The following is a 24,468-nucleotide window of genomic DNA, read 5'->3' on the forward strand; positions in this document are numbered from 1 at the left end:
GCAAGAATAATCATATAGAAATGAAAGAGGTATAAATCTTCTGACCGAACCTGCTGGGACTGTGTGAGGTCCTGAGGCTAAGAGTAAGGATTTATCCACAGGAGAGCTGCGTTCTTACAAACCATCCCACTGTGTAAACCTGACATCTGTGGAACAGCTGAGCTGTATGATGTGTACAAGGACACAAAACATTATTTACCATCAGATCCCGAGCCCTCCATGTGTTAATCAAGAAACTGCTGCTGTGCTACATCCATAAATAATGAATAAATTAGGAGCTAAAGCTAAAAGGACAGTTTATTTGTACCATCTTCATGTGAACACATTCAAGAACATCACAGATGAAGAAACATTAAAAACTTCTACACTACATAAAGCAAGAAACTATTTTTCTTGCTTTATGTAGAAAAACAGAAACATCAAACACCTCCAAGACTCTCTTTGAAAGAACTAAAAACCTTTATTCTCATGGTCCAATCATGAGTGAACTCCCCGATGAAGCCTTGTGTGCTAAAACATGTCAGAGTTTAAAGGTTAAACATGAGTTTCCAAAACGTTTTGCTGGAGAACAATGAACTATTTGACTGAGTTTCAATTATTTACAGACGAGCAAAACCAGGACGGAGAAAAAAGGACAAAACTGACTCAGTAAAACAACAGAAAATAAGATCCCATGTAAATCTGTATTATGTAGAAGTTCAGCCCAACAACCAGTTCAGTTCAACACAAGTTTAAATGATTCTATCTGAACTCTGTGGAGCCTGATCTCAAGCTTTTTGAGTCTGACACTGAAACCAGAGGATCTTTCTGTCTCTTCAGATTCACTGTGATCCAGTTATGGGAGTGATTTCAGCCCTGAGTGATCACGCTGATGTTTGCACAGAGCAGACAATGAGGTGAATGTTTGGGCACATTGGTAACAGTGAAACAGTTTATTAGTAACGTGGGATCGTTTGTGTTCGGAGTATGAACTGAGATTCCTGAAGCTCTTGTCACACTGGTCACAGCTGTAGTTTCCTTCCATGTGTGCACATTCATGCCTGTTACGACTACCTGAATGTGAGAAGCTTTTGTCACAGTGTCTGCACTTGTATGGTTTCTCTCCTGTGTGGACTCGTTTGTGTGTTTTAAGCCACCATGCAGTGGTGAAGGATGACCCACACTGATCACAGACGTGCTTTTTAACCCCACTGTGAATCAGTTCATGGTTTTTTAAGTCACGTGATGTGGTGAAGCTTCTCCCACATTCTTTGCAGTATTTCAGTTTGTCTCCAGTGTGTCTACGTTGATGTCTTTTTAGGGTGGCTTGCCAACTGAAAGTTTTTCCACAGAGGTCACAACGAAAGTCTTTCCCACCACCACGGTGATGACAGGGTTGAGAACTGGATCCATCTGTGTCGCTCTGCTTCTAAACAAAGACACAAAGACAGTGTAAGTCAGTCCTTCAACATTTTTTTCCTGAACGTCGCCTGAAATAAAGAGCATCTCTGCAGACGTCCAATTACATTTGACTGTTTCAGTTAACACACTCAGTTTACTGGGCTGCAATAACTACAATACTACCACCATAATACTACAGTAATACTAAAATCATAACTGACATGAAAATCTGAATAATCACTCAGAGCTGCTTTTCCATGCAGTAGAATTGCTAACATGCTAACACAGTTTAATGAGCAGAGTTGTTCCAAACAGTCAGGCTAAAATGACAAGATAACAATATAAATACATACCTCACAGTAACTGCACTTGTAGAGTCTCTTTCTGGTGTGGATCTGTTGGTGTCGTCTCAGGTAACGTGGAGATTTAAAAGTCTTCTCACACAGGTCACATTTATAAGGTCGTCCCTCAGTGTGGGAAAACGTGTGATGTTGCAACTGTGTGTGAGTTATAAACTGTTTGCCACACTGTTCACAGCAGTACACATCATGTCTGGTGTGAATGCGTAGGTGTGCATTTCTGTGCCCTATGAGACTGAAAGTTTTTCCACAGATGTCACAGCTGTATGCCTTAATTCCAGAGTGGGTAACTAGATGACTCTGTAAGCTGCTACTGCGATTAAAAGCTTTGCCACACTGATCACAGCTGTATGCCTTAATTCCAGAGTGGGTAACTAGATGCTTCTGTAAGCTGCTACTTTGAGTAAAAGCTCTGCCACACTGATCACAGCTGTACGCTTTAACTCCACTGTGGATGAGTTGGTGTGTTTTTAGGTGACTCTTCCTGGAAAAAGACTTTCCACACAAGTCACAGCTAAACGGTCTCTCTCCAGTGTGGATCTGCTGATGACGTTTTAGTTCAGCCCTCACAGTAAAATCCTTCCCACACTCGTCACAGCTATATGCCTTAATTCCAGAGTGGGTAACTAGATGACTCTGTAAGTAGCTACTGCGAGTAAAAGCTCTCCCACACTGATCACAGCTGTACGCTTTAACTCCACTGTGGATGAGTTGGTGGTTTTTTAGAACATCCTTCAAGGAAAAAGACTTTCCACACAAGTCACAGCTGAACGGTCTCTCTCCACTGTGGATGACCTGATGACGTTTTAGATTACCCTTCTCAGTAAAACCCTTCCCACACTCGTCACAGGTGTGTTTTTTCTCTCCCTTTCTTCTGTGAGGTTTGTCGGCCTCCTGAGAGCGCTGACTTCTCGCTCCATGTTGGTCCTGCAGTGACAGAGATACAAACAGAGGCAGTGAGTGAAATGCAGTCGTGGAACAAACTCAACCTTCAAACTCCCTCCATTAACACTAGTTTTAAACCTGAAGGTGGAGTGTGGCACCAAACACCTTAAAGGTCTCTTATCCCCACCTGCTGGTAGTTCTAACACATTACATCCAACCTGCTGTTAAAAATAATTCATGACTTTTTAAAAACACTAAAATCATGCCCATCCCTCCTGATTACACACACACACACACACACACACACACACACACACACGTTGTTTGTAATACATATTTCTATAATTTGTAAAGATTTATACATAATTATTCAGTGATAATAAATCCTATGTTTGTTTATTTGTTTATTCAAAAGGAACCCCATTAGCTTCCATGTTGCTCGTCTACCGTCAAATACAATCACATAAAATATTATACAATAAAGTGGATTCAAGATATCAACATAATTTGCCTCTTACATCCACAGTGAGGTTTCACAATTAAAATATAAGCAATCAATAATAACAATAATAATAATATCAATAACATTGAGGCACATTAGACAAAAAACAAACCATCTCTTACAATATTACAACAACTAAAAGTTCTCTAAATCGGTGTTTAAATGTTCATTGAAATTTTGAATAGTTGCTAATTCTCTAATTTTATAAGGCAATTTATTCCACTTAAAAGTTGCTCTAAATATAACAGTTTTACAAAAAGTTTCTTTTTTTTTGCCTGTCCCGTTTGGTTCTTTTGCCATCAGAATTATTGTCTAAAGGCGATGAAAGATGCCCAACGGATTTACTTTATCAAATGGACCATTACGGCAAGGCTGTGATGGTCCATTTGATTCACCTTTTATTGTTTATTTTATTTATTTATTTATTTTCACTTGCTAGATACAGGACAGACTTGAATGAGGAAAAGAAAAGGGAGAAAGGAAGAGGGGGAAAAACAGCGGAGAAGAGGGACGGGGATAAAGGGCAAAAAAACAAAAACCAACTAAATAAGCAGACAAAAAAATACATATATCGATCACCTGGATCATCTGTTGAGAAAGAAAAAAAGAAAACAAGCAGAAGAAAACGAGAGCAATACAATAAACAACATCATGATGATATATGGGAATATGACAGTAAGTACTAAATATTAAACATTATTGTGCAGCACGTAATATCGACAGTGCACAGTGTGCTTTGAGGTAGGAGCCAAAAAGGGTGTAGTTTGTGTGTGTGAGCACCCATGTGTACACCTGTGAGCATGGACGCGCTTGTTTTTTAAAAGGTTCCTTCATGTAATGATCTGCTAGAGGGTGTGGGGGGGCCACAGCCCCGTCATCCAGGGCATGAAGCAGGTATGGAGGAGATCAAAAACTCCAGACATCCAGAGGCCCCCAGAACACAAGAGACCAAGGAAGACCAACAGAGGGGCAGCTGTGCCACTATCCCAGAAAGAGCTGAGGAGAGTCCCAGATGAGGGCTCACCCAGCAGCCACGGAGCAGAAGCCAGGGGGGGTTGCAGTGACGCGCCCGTGAGCTCCGCCGGCAGCCAGCTGCACCAGAGTGACCGAGCCCCAGGCCGAGAGGCCGAGGGCACCCCACCCCCGGAGTGGCCCGAGCGAGCCCCAGGCTCCAGGCCCAGATAAGCAACCACCAAGGAGTGAGCCGGTGTGTACCTGGAAGCCCATCCCCGGACACAAAGAACCACCAACGCACTGATGTCTGACGACGTCTGCCACTGGCAGGGGAAGTGGTGGTAGGGGGAGATAGGCCTCCAAACCTTGGAGGGCCTGAGATGTCCCCAGAGAGGTGGCGCCTGACACCCAACCTGACATATAGACACAGACATACAGGCACACACAGATACAAACATCCATTCCCACCCTCATGCTCTCATATGCAATTACTCAACACTCAACCGACGTGGAGACAGACATAGAGAGACACCGTACACACAATCACACTCCCCAAGCGTACTCTAAGCCCCGGATCTAGGCCCCTGGAGGGGGAAACTGCACCCAGACCTAGGTGGTGTTACCCTTTTTTCCCTGCGGTGGGGAGAGGTAGACCGCCCCGACTCCGCAGCAGCAGGGAGGCCCCACACTCCAGACCCCAGTTGGACGGCCAACTCCTCCTCCCGGCCCCCCGCTCCAGCAGGTCGCAGAGAACGGGGGTGTGAGAAGACTCCAAAACCTCCCTCCACCCGCTCATATGTAGTGTTGATGCATGTGTGTTCTAAGGTGCATTTAAAACCCAGGAGGGCATGGAGCTACCTGCCAGAGAGCAGCAGGTAAGCGCATAGCCCCTCCTAATAGCCCTCAGTGTCTACGTGTATTTAAAATTGCCCTGGGCCCCCATACACCCACCCGCCCACAACCCCAGCAACATACCAACCAGGACCCAAGCCCCCGAGGCCCAGCCAGGGCCCCAGCCCAGAGACGGAGCGCCCCCAGAACCTCACGCCTGTCCCGGACCCACCCAGGGGCAGCCAGGCTACCAGGTCAGTAACCCACATCTGTCAGCACAGACCCTCCCCTAGAGGAAACCGTCACCTAAGAGCCAACAGAGCCCCTAATAGGCCATGACCGCTACCCCGGGTTGAGCCCCCCAAGGAAGATGCTCCTGGGGAACCCCCCCGACGCCCTAAGCCTGTCCCTACCCCCACACCAATCACAACAGCGAAGGTGGGACCAAACTATGACCCCCCACCCCCACTAGGTGATGGAGCTAATCAAAGGAGCCCAGAGCAATTGATCTGATGAGGTGGCAGAGGCTGTATCGAGACTAATGTAATCTAATAGATAATTTCTATGTTGGTTAGAATTAAGATTATTTTTATTTTTCCAGTTCATGAGGACTGTTTTCTTGGCTATGCATAGGGCAGTGAAAACCATATGGGCTATATTCTTATCTGTAATGACATTATCTAAGCTGCCCGACAAACACACTAAATGGGACGTTGGTATGTTACATTTCAGACAGTTTGATAAGTCTTCACATATCTCGCGCCAAAACTTCTGAACTGGTGGACAGAACCAAAGAGCGTGGATATAATTGTCCGGTGAATTGGTTTGGCAGTGTGAGCAGTTGTTGGTAGACGTAAAGCCCATCTTGAACATCCGATGACCTGTATAGTGCACTCTATGTAATATTTTGTATTGAATTAATTGAAGACTGGGATTTCTAATTAGATGAAAGGTTTTTAAGCAAATCTGAGCCCAGAAGTTTAGGTCTAAGTTAACTGATAAATCCGCTTCCCATTCTGCAATAGGAAGTGATATTGATTCATCTGTTTTAGAAAGCATTCTGTATATTTTGGATAGTAATTTGGGGGGTTTAAGAGTAAGAAATTGAACCACACTTGGTGGTGTTTGTAGTTCAACTTGACCCGGTTTAAATTTATTTTTTACTATGGATTTAATTTGTTGATATTCTAAAAATCTTTTCTTGTTGATCCCATATTGTGTAACTAGTCTGTCAAATGAAATAAACTCTGTTCCTTCTAGTATATGTTCTAAATATTTGATTCCTTTACCACTCCAATCTGGAAAGTTTATCATATTATTGTTTTGTAATATGTCAGGGTTGTTCCAGATAGGTGTACGTTTGCATGGGATTAATGAAGACACAGTCAATTTTAGAAACTCCCACCATGCTGTCAGAGAAGAGCTGATGTTGATGCTTTTAAAGCATTCATGTTGTTGGATGTTTGAGCTGATAAATGGTAGGTCTGAAATCTCTAAATTATTGCAAATTCCTTGTTCTACATCTAGCCAAGGTTCATCTAAGAGGGTATGTTTTAGCCATCCTGAGATAAACTGAAGCCTGTTGGCTAAGAAGTAGTGCTGAAAGTTAGGTAGTTCTAATCCTCCTTTATCCTTGGTCTTTTGTAGTGTTTTTAAGCTTATATGTGGTGCCCCTCAGGAGACAGAAGCTGGAGGATGTCTGGTCATTTGTTCTGACACAAGCTGTTGGGGAATTATATAATATTTTTAACCAGTTAATGAAAGAGCATCCAAAACCAAATTTGTGTAAAGTTGCAAATAGAAATTTCCAGTTAACTCTGTCAAATGCTTTTTCTGCATCTAAAGAGAATATTGTAGTTTCTAGGTTTTTACTGTATGAGTAGTCTATCAAATTAAGTAATCTGCGTGTATTTGTTGATGAGTGCTTACCTTTTATGAAACCAGTTTGGTCAGGATGAATTAAGAGGGGGGTTATTTTCTCCAGTCTCTTTGAGAGAGCTTTCCAGATTATTTTAAGGTCTACATTTATAAAGGATATTGGACGATAGCTTGAGGGATATACAGGGTCTTTGCCTGGTTTTAGCAGGAGATTAATGTTTGTAGAATTCATATTTGATGGAAGTCTGCCCTTTTCTTTGATTTCCAACAATGTTCTGTAGAAAACTGGTGCTAGAATCGTCCAGAATTCTTTGTAGAATTCTGCAGGAAAGCCGTCTGGACCTGGAGCCTAATTATTGGGCATACTTATCAGGGCTTCCTGGAGTTCACCTGGTGTCAGTGGTGAATCCAGTGCCATTGCTTGAGTGTCTAATAATTTTGGAAGAGTTATGTTGTCCAAAAACAGATCAATTTCCTTTTTAGATGGGTATATTTGTGGTGAATACAACGTTTTATAGAAATCCCTGAAAATGTTGTTTATTTGTTTCGGTTCATATATTGTGTTCCCAGATGAATCTTGAACATCAAATAAAGTAGTTTTTTCTTTATTTATTTTTAGCTGGTTTGCTAGAAATTGACCGGATTTATTACCATGTTTATAATTTTGTAAGCGTAGTCTTTGTACTAAGAATTTCTTTTTTTTTTTTTTAATCAATTATCTCATTTAATTCTAGTTTTGTTTTGCGTATTTTGTTCAATGTTTCCTGATCTTGGTGGGATGTGTAGGCTTCTAGTGATTTGATGTTTTTTTCTAAATCCTGAATATTTTTGTTGTCTTTTTTCTTTTTATGTAATGAGAAAGAAATTATTTTACCTCTCATCACAGCTTTCTCTGCTTCCCAGAAACAGATGTTCCGGGAGTGTCATTACAGTCTAAATATGAAGTCCACTCCTTTTTAAAATATTTAATAAAGTCTTCATCTTTAAGTAGTGATGTATTAAATCTCCTGTTTTTACTTGGCGTAGTATTATTCTTGTGCATTAGTGTTAAAGATACAAAAAGTTACTTTTAACTCGAGCATTTACTAAATTGCAGTTTGTTGAAAATCGTGTAATATCATTATGTATTTCATCTGGATACTGCAGCTGAGCTGGAAAAAATGTGGTGTGTTTAACAGAATTGCGTTCTTTATAACTACAAGTAAGCCATAGAATATTTTAGCCTGTACAGGAAGCCAAGAAAGCTGATAAAATGCATTATCGATATTCGTATTAGAGATGGCACGATGCCACTTTTTAATGTCCAATACTGATTCCGATATCATATGGATATCTGCCGATACCGATATGAATCCGATATAGCGTTTTTTGTAATCAATAAAACTGTTTTTTAAATAAATATCTTGCTGCATTTTGTATAAGTTCATACTCAAGTTTTAAAAACAAGACACTAAAGCTATTCCGTTATACCAAATGAGCCCTTTCCTCTACTCCCTCTTCACCCACGACTGCAGACCTGCCGATGGTTCTAACACCATCATTAAGTTTGCAGATGACACCACGGTGATTGGCCTCATCAGTGACAACGATGAGGCCGCCTACAGGGAGGAGGTGGATGGTCTGGCTGAGTGGTGCGACACAAACAACCTGCTGCTTAACACCGAGAAGACCAAGGAGCTCATCGTGGACTACAGGAGGAATGCTGACCCACATCCACCCATCTACATTAAGGGGACGGCTGTGGAGCGTGTGAGCAGCTTCAAGTTCCTGGGAGTCCACATCTCCTAGGATCTCATCTGGACGACCAACTGCTCCAAGCTGGTCAAGAAGGCTCACCAGCACCTCTTCTTCTTGCGGACTCTGAGGAAGAACCACCTGTCCTCAGACATCCTGGTGAACTTTTATCGCTGCACCATCGAGAGCATCCTGACCAACTGTATAACAGTCTGGTACGGGAACTGCTCTGCCTCGGACCGGAAGGCGTTGCAGAGGGTTGTGAAAACTGCCCAGCGCATCGCCGGAGCACCACTTCCTGCCATAAAGGACATCTACAGGAAGCGGTGTCTGAAAAGGGCTGGGAAAATCATCAAAGACCCCAGTCACCCATCACATGGACTCTTCACCCTCCTGCCCTCTGGGAGGCGCTACAGGAGCCTCCGGACTAAGACCACCAGGAACCGGAACAGCTTCTTCCCCACAGCTGTCAGACTCCTGAACTCTGCCTCCTGACATCTGACCCACGTTAAACTCATGGACTGAACCACCACTCACAACCACTAGCACTTTATACAGCCTCTGTAGAAATTATCCACATATAATAATAATAATAATAATAATAATAATAATGGATACTTTATTGATCCCCATGGGGAAATTACTTGTTTTTCTCTGCATTTGACCCATTCACTCAGTGAAGCAGTGGGCAGCCCACTAAGCAGGCGCCCGGGGAGCAGTGTGTAGGGACGGTACCTTGCTCAGGGGTACCTCAGGGTAGCCGTTAAGTGGATTCGAACCGCCGACCTTCCGATCATGGGGCGACCACTTTACCTACTGAGCTATCCCTGCCCCAGGGATCTCACTTATATCTCACTTATATCTTATATATATCTCACTTATCTTAACTGCACCACTGTATAAATAATCATTCTGTAAAATACGATAATTTTTAATTCTACAACTGTTTATAACTTGCATATTTCCCATTTCTGTATAGCTGTATATCTCATATTTCTGTATAGTTTTTCATATTTATATTCTGTTCATAGCTTGTACTCACTACAGCCTGTACATACTTATAGCATATTCATAACATACTTCATACTGTGTACATTATAACATTCCATAATAGACCCATTTCTGTAATATACTTACATATCTATATTATTGCTAATATATATTGTAATATATCTATATCATGGCTAAAGCACTTCTGGATGGAAGCAAACTGCATTTCGTTGCCCTGTACCTGTGCATGTGCAATGACAATAAAGTTGAATTCTATTCTATTCAAATATTTTATAGTTCAGCAACACACATCAATCTAATAAACTTAAACCTGCACCATCCTTCCTATTCTAGTATTATAAAGAGTACTTAGGTTGTTTAATATTTCTGCTGACTAATAGAGTTGCCAACTCCCAGAAAAAATCTCCCACAACCACCCCCACCCTCCACCTCATGATGCTTTATCAATGTAATCAACTTTAATTTAATGCACGTGTACATCAAATGCACAGAAATAATCAATTATGTTTCTACAATAATTAAATAGATTCACCATCTTTCTTCAACAGAATTGCAGACTGCACAGATGATACCTTCCCAAAGGAAAAAGGACTTTAGCTTACCAGGGTGTAAATTAGACTTAATAGTTACCATATACAGTAATGAATTTCTATACATTTAATCAGATGACCACTTTGGTTGTAAGATTCAGATAATTATTTATTAAAAGTTAGTCCTTTAAATGAAATAACAAAGAAAAGTATTTTTTGTGCCTCCCTTTACTTGTTAATGCCATACCTGCCCCCTGGCAAAGCTTTGCTAGAGCCGCCCCTGCACAGTTACCAGCTGTCAGCTACTTAGAAAACATGAGAGAAGAAGAGGCAGCTGCAGCTTAAGGACACAGACTAACTCCAGAGTCTTTTTTCCCCCCCCATTCTAGCTGAAGTACGGGACAAATCGCTTCCTTTTCGCCTCAGTATGGAAGAGATTAAGATTAAAAATGCTGCGGCTTGGAAGCATGTAGTGAGGCTCCAAATGCTCCACCAGTTCGCCGACAGGTCTCGCAGACAACAGCCGCTCTATCGAGTGACACATACTTCTCTGATAAGCAAAGCTGGGTTATACCAAGTAGCGTGTTTTGTGAGGCGAGGATCGGTCCATTTTTAATTAGTATAGTATGAACATTAATCTGGACGCCTTATTCTGGACTAACTGAAGTCTGTTAAGATCTGTCTTATTAGCTGCTGACCAAATGATTGAACAATACTCCAGATGAGACATTACTAGTGCATTAATGACATCTTTCATAATTGAAGAAGTGATACAGAAAGAGCATTTCATAGCCATAGCTATGCCTTGTCCCGTTTTCTTAAAAACAATCGATGTGCTGAGACCATGAAAGGTAGTGATTTATGGTAACGCCGAGTAGTTTCATCTGGGTGACGTGTTCTAACACTGGCTATGGAAAGACTCAGTTGTGGGCTGTTGACTAATCTGCTTCTAATTAACATAGATTTGGATTTAGACACATTTAAAATCATGTTGTTTTTACTTATCCAGTCAAACACATTCAGCAAATTTTGTTGTGACACGCTGATCAGTTCAGAGTTGTCACTGGCTGAATAAAACATGGTGGAATCATTGGCATACCCAAGATTAAGCCAAGACATATTGCAGATCGTTAGTGAAAACTGAATAGAGAAGTGAGGCAACCTTTCATCATGCACAGAGCAGCTGATGAAAATCAATAACATTTTAGTTTATCAATCAAAAGATCAAAATTTATCAAATCAAATGCAGCACTAAAGTCCAAGAATACCACTTTCCCATCATCTAGATGTTTATACCATAAATTATCTGTCATATGAATTAGAGCTGAGCTGGTAAAATGACCAGCTTGGTTCTGTTAAAGTGAATTGTTAAATGTTGTCATTTCCATGCTACCATCTCTACATTGTTTTAACTCTGTGGTGAAAGGAATTTCTTTGTCCCCCTCCCCAGCCTCTCGAGGTTCTGGGGGGGGGGGGGGGGGGGGGTGCTAATGAGATTGCCTCACCTGCAAGTAAATCGATCGATCGCTGTTGTCTTGTTTTTCTTTCACGGGAATAAGTCCTGGAGACAGCGGGGTCTGAGTTTAAGTTTGTCTGTAACCTGAGGGTTTTTTTACATTAAGAAAAAGGCACCAAACTAGAGATGGACCGATCCGATATTACGTATCGGTCCGATACTGACCTAAATTACTGGATCGGATATCGGAGAGAAATAAAAAATGTAATCCGATCCATTAAATATCAAAAAAGCACCTCACAAAACTTGTGACACGTAACTCTGCTCATAACCGTAGGGCGTCGGAGCAGTGTGTTCACGTGATAGAGTGGCTGTGTGTATTTGTAGCCTCAAACCAGCATTTCATCTCCGATGAAGTTATCCCAGAGAGAAGTAAAGCAAGTGTGTAAGTCCGCCTCTGAATGTTTGTAAAGCATTCCCACGTTAAGCTTAACAACAGAGCGAGTGCCTCTTCTTGCTGCTACTTCAATCATGAAACTGCTTAATGATCAGCTGATCGGCTTTGCTGTCGTGAGTCCGTCTCTCTTGTTTGTTTTTGGCCCACTTTGCACCAGAAAGAGGAAACCAGCGGCTGAACAACAGCAGCACGTTTAACCTTGATAAGCTGTTGTTGAATTTATTTAATATTAATTTCTACACCAGGATCTTTTTCTACGTAGCTGACGGCTGGTAACAGTGCAGGGGCGGATCTGGCAAAGTTTAGCCAGGGGGGGCGATAGGGCATGAACAGGGAAAAGGGGGCACAAAGACATACTTTTCTTTCTTATTCTATTTTAAAATGTCTAGCTTTTAATTATCTGAATCTTACACCCAAAGTTTTAATCTGATGTAAAATATATAGAAGTCCATTACTGTATATAGTAACTGTTAAGTCTAATATACCCTAGTAAGCTATACTACTTTTTCCTTTGGGAAGATACCATCTGTGCAGTCTGCAATTCTGTTGAAGAAAGATGTTGAATCTATTTAATTATTCTTGAAAAATAATTTATTTCTGTGCATTTTTTTTCCACACTGCATCAAATTAAAGTTGATTACGTTGATTAAGCATCATGAGGTGGGGTGTGGTTCCCTATTTTTTTTTTGCTGGGAGTTTGCAACCCTATTAGTTAGGTTGCTTAATATTTCTGCTACCGTATTTTCACGACCATAAGGCGCACTTAAAAGTCTTAGATTTTCTTCAAAAAGTACGGCGCGCCCTATAGCGCAGTGCGCCCTGTGTGTTGTAATGAGGACGTAGTAGAGAACACCATGAGAACGCTAAAGGGTGAAGTGTGGCCGAGTTGGAGGAAAGACTCGAGCGGTGGATCATCGAGCAAAGAACGAGCGGGAGAAGCGTTTCGACGGTCACCATTCGGCTAAAAGCAGTTTCACTTTCACTTTTTATGAAACGGTGCCATTTTTCCATCAGGACCAGGACTACGGTAGCGCAGCAACTTCCAGCGGATTATAAGGAAAAGCTGGCCATCTTCCGCTCCTACTGCAGCAAACACATCGGCGACAAAAACATCCAGCCCAGCCACATCACTAACATGGACGAGGTCCCGCTCACTTTTGACATCCCGGTGAGTCACACTGTGGAGAAGCAGGGGACCAGCACGGTAGCGATACGCACAACGGGGCACGAAAAGTCTTCTTTCACTGTTGTGCTTAGCTGCCATGCTAATGGACAGAAACTGCCGCCTATGGTGATTTTTAAGCGAAAGACTTTGCCTAAAGGGAAGTTTCCAGCAGGAATCATCATTAAGGCAAATGAAAAGGGCTGGATGGATGAGGAAATGATGAAAGACTGGCTGAGGGAGGTGTATGTAAGGAGACCAGGTGGTTTTTTCCACGCATCACCATCGCTGTTGATCTGTGACTCTATGCGTGCCCATCTCACAGCCGATGTGAAAAAACTAGTGAAACAAATGAACTGTGAGCTTGCTGTCATTCCGGGAGGCCTGACAAAGGAACTCCAACCGCTGGACATCGGTGTGAACCGCCCGTTCAAAGTAAGGCTGTGAGCGGCCTGGGAGCGATGGATGACCGATAGAGACCACAGTTTCACTAAGAGTGGAAGGCAGCGCCGGGCGAGTTACGCCACAATTTGCCAATGGATTGTAGATGCTTGGGCTAACATGTCTGCTGGCACTGTTGTTCGAGCTTTCGCAAAAGCCGGCATCATTTCCGAGGAGCCGCACGGCACGGAAAGTGACTCTGACAGTGAAGAAAGTGAACTTGGCATGTTTGATGGAGATTTAGCGCAGCTGTTCAATTCAGACACAGAGGATGAGGACTTCGATGGGTTCGATTGATGATAAAAATGTGAGTACCAAACTTTGTTTTGCTCCTGCTTTATTTTTAAATACGCACACTTGTATGCTTGTGTGTTGTTGATGATGACGATTACCGGTAATAGAAATGTGAGTAAGGTACCGAACTCAGGTTTGCTCCCGCTTTATTTTTAAATACGCATACGGTACTTGTATGCGCCCTATGATCCAGTGCGCCTTATGTGTGTGTTAAATACAGTAATGGCACACATAACTGAGACTGCGCCTTTTAGCACAGTGCGTCTTATGGTCGTGAAAATACGGTAAGTACTATTTAAAATACCAGAATAGGAAGGATGGAGTAGGTTTAAGTTAATAGATTGATCAGTTTTGCTGAACTATAAAATATTTTGGGTGCAGTGTATTTTTTACATACAGGTATAACAGAATAGCTTTAGTGTTGTTGTTTATTTAAACTTGAGTATGAACTTATACAAAATGCAGCAAGATATTAAAAAAACAGTTTTATTGATTAAAAAACACACTATATCGCATTCATATCGGTATCGGCAGATATCCAAATTTATAATAACGGTATCAGTATCGGACATAAAAAAGTGGTATCGTGCCATCTCTACACCAAACATCAAACCAATTTAAGCCTAAACAGTAACACATGAAAGTAGAGCAGGGCGATATGACCAAAAATATTAACAGTGCAAATGCAAATTCCTCGGAGCAAATGTCGGCCAATTTCCACTGGAAATACGTTTTGGTTAAACTGTCAGCAAGGAATTTGCATTTGCACTGTTAAATTTTTATATAACTTCAATACACATAAAAACCAGCTGTTTGTTTAAGTGAAAATACATTGATGGGATTTTTTGCACTAATAAAGTTGTGGAGTTGTAAAGTATTTTGTCTCGCGTCAATTAGAGCTGGGTGATAGAACGATAACGATATGTATCGCGATATAACTTTTACTCGATAGAGAAATTAAGCTATCGCGATAGACCTCGCCGCTCTTGTCCTCTAAAGACAAAAAAAAAAAAAAAAAAAAGGTCAGCCAATCCAAATTAAGTAGCGCAGAGCCGAACCAATCACAGCCGCAGCGTCACGTCGCGTGACTTGTTACGTACAGCACAAGTGCCAAGCCGCACGTGTGTTTGTTTGGGAAGCAGCCAGCGGGTAATGGAGCCAGCGGGTAATGGAGGAAATGAGTGTGCCGACTAGAAAAATCAACCGAGCGTGACCGAAGAGAAAACAGATGATGGTTCCAATGCCGGAGAGATTGTCGAACGGAAGAGCCATAGAAGTTCCGTAGTGTGAAGGTATTTCGGCTATTTCAAGTCTGACAAAAAACAGAGTAGCGTGCACTGTAAATTGTGCCGAAAGCAAGTCTGGAAATACAATAAACTGGTGCATGCGTCACACTGTGCGCCACGTTATTGTTTCGGTGAAATGAATTTCTACAATACTGTTACTGTTAATTCTACTCTCTGCAGTGTTTAAATGCTTACATATACACACAGTTACTGTCCCTCCACACATACGACTCGGTTCTGCTTCTATGCCCCAGCTTTGTTTACTTTTTCCCACCGAGGCTTCTAGACTTCTGATTGGCCAACATTTCTGCACGGTTAGGAATCTAGCGCCACCTGCTGCTTTGGCATGTTCATAGCAGCGTTTTCCTTCATTTCTCCCTTTATGTGCGGACGGGATTATTTTTTAAAACGAAAACGGAAAATCTCCGTTTTCACAAATACCCGTGGACGTAGCCTCAGTCTCTGACTGGAAGCGCTAATTCGTCATTCGGCTTTTGTCAGACTAAAGTAACTGTTAAAACTGTTTGAAAAGCTCAGCTATACAACAAGGAGAGATTGAGAATTTCCTTTTAGTTCTCAGTTTATTTGATATTGACAAAAGTTAGTCAGTTTTGTCTGTTCTTCTGTAAAACAAACTAAGATTTATTTTTAGAATTAATATTTTGTTTCTAAGTGGAATTGACAATTTAGTCTGTTTTGTTTGTTCTATTTTGAAACTTAAACTCTTTAGCGGCTGCCTTTTTTTTCTTTTTTTTTTTTTTTTTTGAAAATATTTTTATTGAAAAAAGAAAACAGTACTTGCAGTTACCGAAATACAATCAACCTTTCTTAATTTTCCTAAGTAAATTAACATATATATATATATATATATATATATATATATATATATATATATTAGCGGCTGCCTTTTGTGTAGTTTGCAATATTTGCCTTTATTTATCTGAAAAAGTCTCATGTTCCTTAAGTACATCTACCCTGTTGAACTTCATCCATCCATTCGCGTCCGCTTAATGGATGAACTTATTATGGGAAATAAATATTTAAATAAAAACAAGCTGCTGATTATTTCACATTTTACTTGTGAGCAACGGCACATTTAAATCTTACAAATATAGTTATTTGGCTTATATCGTGATAGATATCGTTATCGCCTGAAATGAAAAAAACATATCGTGATATGAAAAAATCTCATATCGCCCAGCTCTAGCGTCAATTATATCGTCAGTTATATCATTATCGCAAATTTTCAAATGTATATCATGATAAATATTTTTGGTCATATCGCCCTGCTCTGTCTGTCACCTTCTGTGTTGAGATCATTGTTTTCTCTGTAGTGGCTGAGCTGAGTCCAAGTAGCTGAAAATGTTCCTCTGCTGCTCCGTCAGACTCTTCTCCTCCTGCTGATCAGCTGGGACACAAAACAGATCTTTGTTAGGCTCCACACTGCACTGAAGAGTCAAAGTGTCTCATATGTTCATCTGACAAGTTAAAAGAACACATTTTTGGCAACTTATTGGAAACAAACACAAAAGGTTTGCGCACCGATACAAAATTTAGCAGTATATATATTTATTTATTAGGGGTGCAGCAATGCACAAAATTCACGGTTCAGTTCGGTTCGATACTTTGGTGTCACGGTTCGATATTTTTTCGATACCAAAAAAAAAATGTTCATGCCTTTTTAATTTGTCATTTATTAAATTTTCACGGCACATTCTACACCACATCTCTGCGCGTTCATCATTTGTTTGAAGCCAGCTCACCTCCTGCAACTACTTTTCCGAGAATACGCGCTTCTTTTGTGGTTCGGACTTCTGACATTTCTTTGGAGGTGGAGGAACATCACAGTAATTGCTTAAAGGAGCTTCTTCAACATCTGTAAGAGTTCTAAACAAATGTCTAACGATTAATAAGACGATGCCAGAGGAATTGGTGCGCAAATTATCATCACTCACCAATCAGTACTGTCGCTCTCTATACACAGTTCACGCGATTGCAAAGTGAAAGCAAAAAAACAAGCGCAAATTCAAACGCGATTTCAATATGTCACATATTGACAGTGGCTCACCGATGCCAATGACATAATTACCCAGCTACATTTCCGAAAGAATGCAAAAGCATTGACATATATTTTTCCTTCCTACAATAGCCGGACGGGCAGGGAAGAGATAGATTTTGGTAGCCCGACTGGAAAAATCGCTAGCCCCGGGACGTCGGGCTAGCGATTTTGCGAGCCCTGTATCTGATTGAGGAATCACTCATCTTTGGAAAAGAGAGTTTATTACAGAGAAATGGCTCTTTCCAAAATAAAAGCTATACTATACGCTTCTTCTGGGCTATATTCTCAGCAGCATATTAAACATACCAGGTCCCCATAAGGAGGATCATGTGCTAACGGCTGTCTAAATGACTCGGGTAAAGTTAGTAGCGTGCTTGTTGTTTTTGTCTGCTTCCACTTGTCTTTGCACTAGGATGATGTTGGCGTAAATGTGCAGTCATATTCGTTGTGTTCCCGCTAGTGCTGTCAGGGTTAATCTTGTTGAAATGACGTTAACGCCACAACACGGCAAATCTCCCTTAACGAGCTACCGCGGATCGCCCCATGCGTGGGGCTGGACGGTGTTCCAGATCTACTGGCGTTTAGATCAACTGGCGTTAGTCGAACAGATGTGTGGCAGTCTTGCGCTTCAGGAGCTGCTACCGACAAACAAGCAAAAAAACGCCAAATGTGTCACCTGTGACACTTGTGAGGTTATCTCAAACACACTCCGTCAGTCGTGATGCTGTTGAACAACAAAATGTTTAAAAATGTGGCGAGTTTACCTGGTGATATCCTCATTCGCGACGCGATTGCGAAAACAGCAAACAATTAACACCACGCCGACGTTGTTCACAGGAGAGCAAGAGTAAACGATCGGGAGACTCTTGTCGTCGTTATCGTTCCCCTCGCACGGTTTATTTCTCCGAATTCAGCGTTTTTGCTTCACAGCTAAAGCCAGCAGTTTACTTTGTGCACTATGATGGACTCGAGTCAACCAGCGCCACCTCTGGCCAAGTGCCACAGCCGACAGCCAGATCAACCTGTGACACACATCTGCAGCACGTTTGAATTCGTGTCATGCACAACACATTTGTACCTTTCAATTGTGTCTGTTTGTGCGTCATGCAAATAAACCTTTGAAAAGAATGAAATGACACCAATATTTCACTAGTGTTGTAACATCACATGTCGTTAGCGTAGTCTGCCTGTGACTTTTCTCTGCGAACAAACATTTCAGAGTTGGCTGTTATATACAGTCTGTATAAGTGTGGTTAATCTAATAAACATTTGTAAGGAGATGGCAGTTACTGTGAATGTACAGCAGGTGATTAGTAATAAACAGTCAGACAATGACTCTGACAATCTCATTCAGTCTTGCAGATCGAATGCACCTTCTGTGGAAAGTGGTACCACACAGTGTGTGTGGACTTCCCCTGTGCAGAAGGCGACTACAAATGTTGTGGGTGCTAAATAAACAGAAAGAATTGATCCCTGTTGTCTTTGCTTACTGATTGTTTTTAGCGTTGACAATCCACATTGCTGGCATTGCATCTTTCAACATGTTTGTGGGTAGATCTGGATGTACCAGGGGTAAGTGCAGCCACTCAGCCTCTACTCAATGTGATCATAGCAGCAGGTGCAGATGTGTCACAAGTTAATCTAGTAGTAGGCTGTGGTACTTGGCCACAGGTGGCAGCAGTGGACTGACCTCCATTTGAAACTGCTCCAGCTGCTGTGTGATAGTGGATCTGCTACAAATTGAAGATCATAAGCAAGTTTTGGAAATCAACCCTTGTATTATGTTGAAGAACAAACAATTGACATTGATTTTGTTGCGGGTCATTCTGACCCATACTGTGTAGATCCACTCAGGATTATCCAAAAACTGCAATAAAACAATAGCAACTTTATTTTCCATTAGATAAACATGTAGAACAGAGACATACAACAGTTAGACTTTCCATAAGTATTTTAGGAACAATTTGGTTTTTCGTTCTTACAAACACATTTCTTTTGAACTTGCCCAACGTTCTCAGTTTTTCAATGCTCAACATTTTCTATTTTGTCTACATGATGGACAGAATGTAACTGTGTGCTTTCTGCAGATGTACTTCTTGCATTTCTTACAAAAAGTGCTTGTTTTCAAACAGGAACCTTCCTAACTAAGATTTAAAACAAAAGATTTCTACGTCTCCTCCAGTCTCACAAACAGATGACAAACCAAGCGACACACCTGAGTCACTGACTTTCTTAAATCCACTCACTCTCACTGGCTGTTTATTACTAATCACTGTAACTGCTGTGAATTCACAGTAACTGCCATCTCCTTACAAATCTTCATTAGATTAACCACACTTATACAGACTGTATATAACTACCAACTCTCCAGCCATGTTGATGGATTGCCTATATTGGCTGGAAATACAGGGAGTGCAGAATTATTATTCAAGTTGTATTTTTGAGGAATAATTTTATTATTGAACAACAACCATGTTCTCAATGAACCCAAAAAACTCATTAATATCAAAGCTGAATGTTTTTGGAAGTAGTTTTTAGTTTGTTTTTAGTTTTAGCTATTTTAGGGGGATATCTGTGTGTGCAGGTGACTATTACTGTGCATAATTATTAGGCAACTTAACAAAAAACAAATATATACCCATTTCAATTATTTATTTTTACCAGTGACACCAATATAACATCTCCACATTCACAAATATACATTTCTGACATTCAAAAACAAAACAAAAACAAATCAGCGACCAATATAGCCACCTTTCTTTGCAAGGACACTCAAAAGCCTGCCATCCATGGATTCTGTCAGTGTTTTGATCTGTTCACCATCAACATTGCGTGCAGCAGCAACCACAGCCTCCCAGACACTGTTCAGAGAGGTGTACTGTTTTCCCTCCTTGTAAATCTCACATTTGATGATGGACCACAGGTTCTCAATGGGGTTCAGATCAGGTGAACAAGGTGGCCATGTCATTAGTTTTTCTTCTTTTATACCCTTTCTTGCCAGCCACACTGTGGAGTACTTGGACGCGTGTGATGGAGCACTGTCCTGCATGAAAATCATGTTTTTCTTGAAGGATGCAGACTTCTTCCTGTACCACTGCTTGAAGAAGGTGTCTTCCAGAAACTGGCAGTAGGACTGGGAGTTGAGCTTGACTCCATCCTCCATCCGAAAAGGCCCCACAAGCTCATCTTTGATGATACCAGCCCAAACCAGTACTCCACCTCCACCTTGCTGGCGTCTGAGTCGGCCTGGAGCTCTCTGCCCTTTACCAATCCAGCCACGGGCCCATCCATCAGGCCCATCAAGACTCACTCTCATTTCATCAGTCCATAAAACCTTAGAAAAACCAGTCTTGAGATATTTCTTGGCCCAGTCTTGACGTTTCAGCTTGTGTGTCTTGTTCAGTGGTGGTCGTCTTTCAGCCTTTCTTACCTTGGCCATGTCTCTGAGTATTGCACACCTTGTGCTTTTGGGCACTCCAGTGATGTTGCAGCTCTGAAATATGGCCAAACTGGTGGTAAGTGGCATCTTGGCAGCTGCACGCTTGACTTTTCTCAGTTCATGGGCAGTTATTTTGCGCCTTGGTTTTTCCACACGCTTCTTGCGACCCTGTTGACTATTTTGAATGAAACGCTTGATTGTTCGATGATCACGCTTCAGAAGCTTTGCAATTTTGAGACTGCTGCATCCCTCTGCAAGACATCTCACTATTTTTGACTTTTCTGAGCCTGTCAAGTCCTTCTTTTGACCCATTTTGCCAAAGGAAAGGACGTTGCCTAATAATTATGCACACCTGATATAGGGTGTTGATGTCATTGGACCACACCCCTTCTCATTACAGAGATGCACATCACCTAATATGCTTAATTGGTAGTAGGCTTTCGAGCCTATACAGCTTGGAGTAAGACAACATGCATGAAGAGGATGATGTGGACAAAATACTCATTTGCCTAATAATTCTGCACTCCCTGTATTCATTTCCAGGGAAAGGACACAGGCAGATTCTGCTTACAGGATGTGATGTGACAACACTAATGAAATATTGATGTGTCATATTTGTCCAAGGCGTATTTCACTGTTATGGAAAAAGAGAATATTAAAATCATGATGACCAAGTGGTGATTTCTATGACTTTGTGTATATAATTTGGAATTTTTTACCACTGTAGGCCAATAAGGAATATATGATATCATTTCATTCTTTTCAAAGGTTTATTTGCATGACGCACAAACAGACACAAAGGTACAAATGTGTTGTGCATGACACGAATTCAAACGTGCTGCAGATGTGTGTCACAGGTTGATCTGGCTGTCGGCTGTGGCACTTGGCCAGAGGTGGCGCTGGTTGACTCGACTCCATGTTAGTGCACAAAGTAAACTGGTCGCTTTAGCTGTGAAGCAAAAACGCTGAATTCGGAGAAATAAACCGTGCGAGGGGAACGATAACGACGACAAGAGTCTCCCGATCGTTTACTCTTGCTCTCCTGTGAACAACATCGGCGTGGTGTTACTTGTTTGCTGTTTTCGCGATCGCGTCGCGCATGAGGATATCACCAGGTAAACTCGCCACATTTTTAAACATTTTGTTGTTCAACAGCATCACGACTGACGGAGTGTGTTTGAGATAACCTCACAAGTGTCACAGATGACACATTTGGCGTTTTTTGCTGGTTTGTCGGTAGCAGCTCCTGAAACGCAAGACTGGCACACATCTGTTCGACCAACGCCAGTTGATCTAAACGCCAATAGATCTGGAACACCGTCCAACACGTTAACGAGCTAACTGCTAACACACTAGCTCCCACCCATGTAATTGAGCATTGCTGGCACATCCGACATACTGTTTTACTTTAGTCCATGACGCGCTTACCTTCAGGGTCATACGTCACATGAAAAACAAAATAGTTCCAAACGCCAGATCTGAATCAGGGTGGGGGAGGTTCAATTTCCCGTGTTGAAAGGAGAGCTTAACTTCTGCCTAGCTAGCTTGCCCTGCGCTCAGTGAATCTGCGTTCGACTACTCCGCCTAGGCTGCACTGTCGAGCGCAGAGCCCCTGAGCGCTCAACACAGAGAGCATCGTCAGAAGGAAAGTTGATAAAATAAATTAAAAATTTTGTATTGATCGATATATATATATATATATATATATATATATATATATATATAAAAATATAAAAAACACCCAGCACGCCCCTGCGGGCGGTTTATCCTTCAAGCTCGGGTCCTCTACCAGAGGCCTGGGAGCTTGAGGGTCCTGCGCAGTATCTTAGCTGTTCCCAGGACTGCGCTCTTCTGGACAGAGATCTCCGATGTGTATATATATATATATATATATATATATATACACACAAGTCCCCCCAAAATAGGTCCACTTGCAGGGTTGTTGTTGGTTGTTGCTGTGTGTCTGTTCTGCTCCTGCTGTCGTCTATCACAATGAGTACCACCTCATAAAATATATGGCTCTTGAAGTACCGCCCTTATTGCCGACATTAAAGTACAGTAGTTTAGGCCTATTTAACACCATATACAGTTTACCTGAAACAATTTCATTTCATATATGAATGTTATTCATTTTAACGGTCAGAATGTGACAGGGGTTAAATAATAACAACTGTACTGCATTAAAACTCCACAGCAGGTGGGATATCCAGTCTTTTAAGTGATGACCTGATGAAACTTGCTTCCAGGTCCAAACTACATTTATAAAGGCTGCTGTGTTTTTAACATTTTTTAATGCTTTGTATTTTTTTCTATTTTACAGTGGCTTGCAAAAGTATTCGGCCCCCTTGAACTTTCCCACATTTTGTCACATTACAGCCACAAACATGAATCAATTTTATTGGAATTCCACGTGAAAGACCAACACAACGTGGTGTAGACGTGAGACGTGGAAGGAAAATCATACATGATTCCAAACATATTTTACAAATAAAACACTGCCAAGTGGTCCAAACTGCATTTATAAAGGCTGTTGTGTTTTTAACATGGTTTAATGCTTTGTATTTTTTTTCTATTTCATATGAACAAACCCCTCCTGGCATTCTCCTGGCTACTGGGAGTTTCGGCATCCAGGCAATAGTTTTCGACTCACCAACGGTATCTCCCGGGCCATCAGCGTGACAGCGCCATGCCGTCTTTGCAGTTTTAAAGCTCAGGGAAACGCTCTATAGCGGTCATGACCGCTGGCAAAAAGGAAAAGCTACTCTTTATAAAAAGGCAACCCTCATCACATTTTCTGACCCATCATAACAGCCCATTTCACACACGTCTTTAAATCATCCTCTGCCGAGCAGCCTCTGAACCATGAAGAAACTTTCCTGAACTTTACACTGGTGTATAGTGTTACACAGCATGATGTTTCACTGTGAGTCTGAAGTTTTGATCATAGTAAACCTGCATAACTCCTGTTGTTTTTTTAAATATAGAAAATAGAAGCATAGGTGGTAACTTGTAATTGGCTAAAAATCTCTTAGCCTACTGGTGAGAGGGGTGTTGCTACCTGTTACCGTAATTGTCGGGCTATAAGCCGCTACTTTTTGCACAAGCTTTGAACCCTGCGGCTTTTAGTCAGGTGTGGCTTTTCTATGGATTGTCCATGATTTTTGTCATATCGTAAGACGATTTGTTTTGTTTGTTCCGCTGTTGTACGGCACTACGTTGCCTGGCGGAAGGGCATGTGATCAGACACACAGTATCGGGGTTCAAGAGTGGTATGTTGGTCACATGTCCATCCGCCAGGCAACATAGTGCCGTACAAGAAGCGCGAAAAACAAACTTCAAAGTAGCGCTACGCGTTCAGCGGGAGGCGTGGATGATGTGCGGCGATAAACTTGCGAAAAGCAAGTTATGCCCAACTCCACCGGTGGAATCTGACAGCGTGGAAAAGTGTGAAAACATCCATGATCACCAACGGATTTCGAAGGGCTGGACTGCTGCATGATGGAGAGGAGGACACCGCCACGGCCCTTCAGAGGGTGTTCGACTCTGACACTGACAACGAAGGAAAGAAGCTGAGAGTGGATGACTAAGCCACCCTGAGCCTGTTCGTTTCCGACACTGGAGAAGAGGACTTTGGTGGTTTTAGTGCGCAGGAAGATGGTGGTGAATGACTGACTTTTCTTCTTGTTAAAGCCGTGTCACTGCACCTGAGCCTAAAAGGTAGTCCGAATCTATTTTTCTGGTGTGCTGTAGATTATTGTTATGTACTACATTTGTTACTCATTTATGAAGCGCAGTACATGTTTCGTACTT

At 41.7% G+C, this 24,468-nt stretch overlaps 1 pseudogene across 1 annotated transcript; it reads right to left on the minus strand.

The window, feature by feature from the left end:
• Positions 1-1,734: 1,734 nt before the first annotated feature.
• Positions 1,735-22,212, minus strand: LOC146625315 (uncharacterized; annotated as a pseudogene). The gene is made up of 3 exons (XR_014906503.1): positions 22,087-22,212; positions 16,463-16,568; positions 1,735-2,666 (listed from the first exon to the last, which is right to left on the minus strand). The product of XR_014906503.1 is annotated as an uncharacterized LOC146625315 (transcript).
• Between the last annotated feature and the right edge of the window lie 2,256 nt (positions 22,213-24,468).

The sequence above is a fragment of the Diplotaxodon limnothrissa genome, linkage group LG9, assembly GCF_057381915.1.
Source record: "Diplotaxodon limnothrissa isolate DT_005_m linkage group LG9, D_limnothrissa_male_GT1.1, whole genome shotgun sequence".
Taxonomy (NCBI): domain Eukaryota; kingdom Metazoa; phylum Chordata; class Actinopteri; order Cichliformes; family Cichlidae; genus Diplotaxodon; species Diplotaxodon limnothrissa.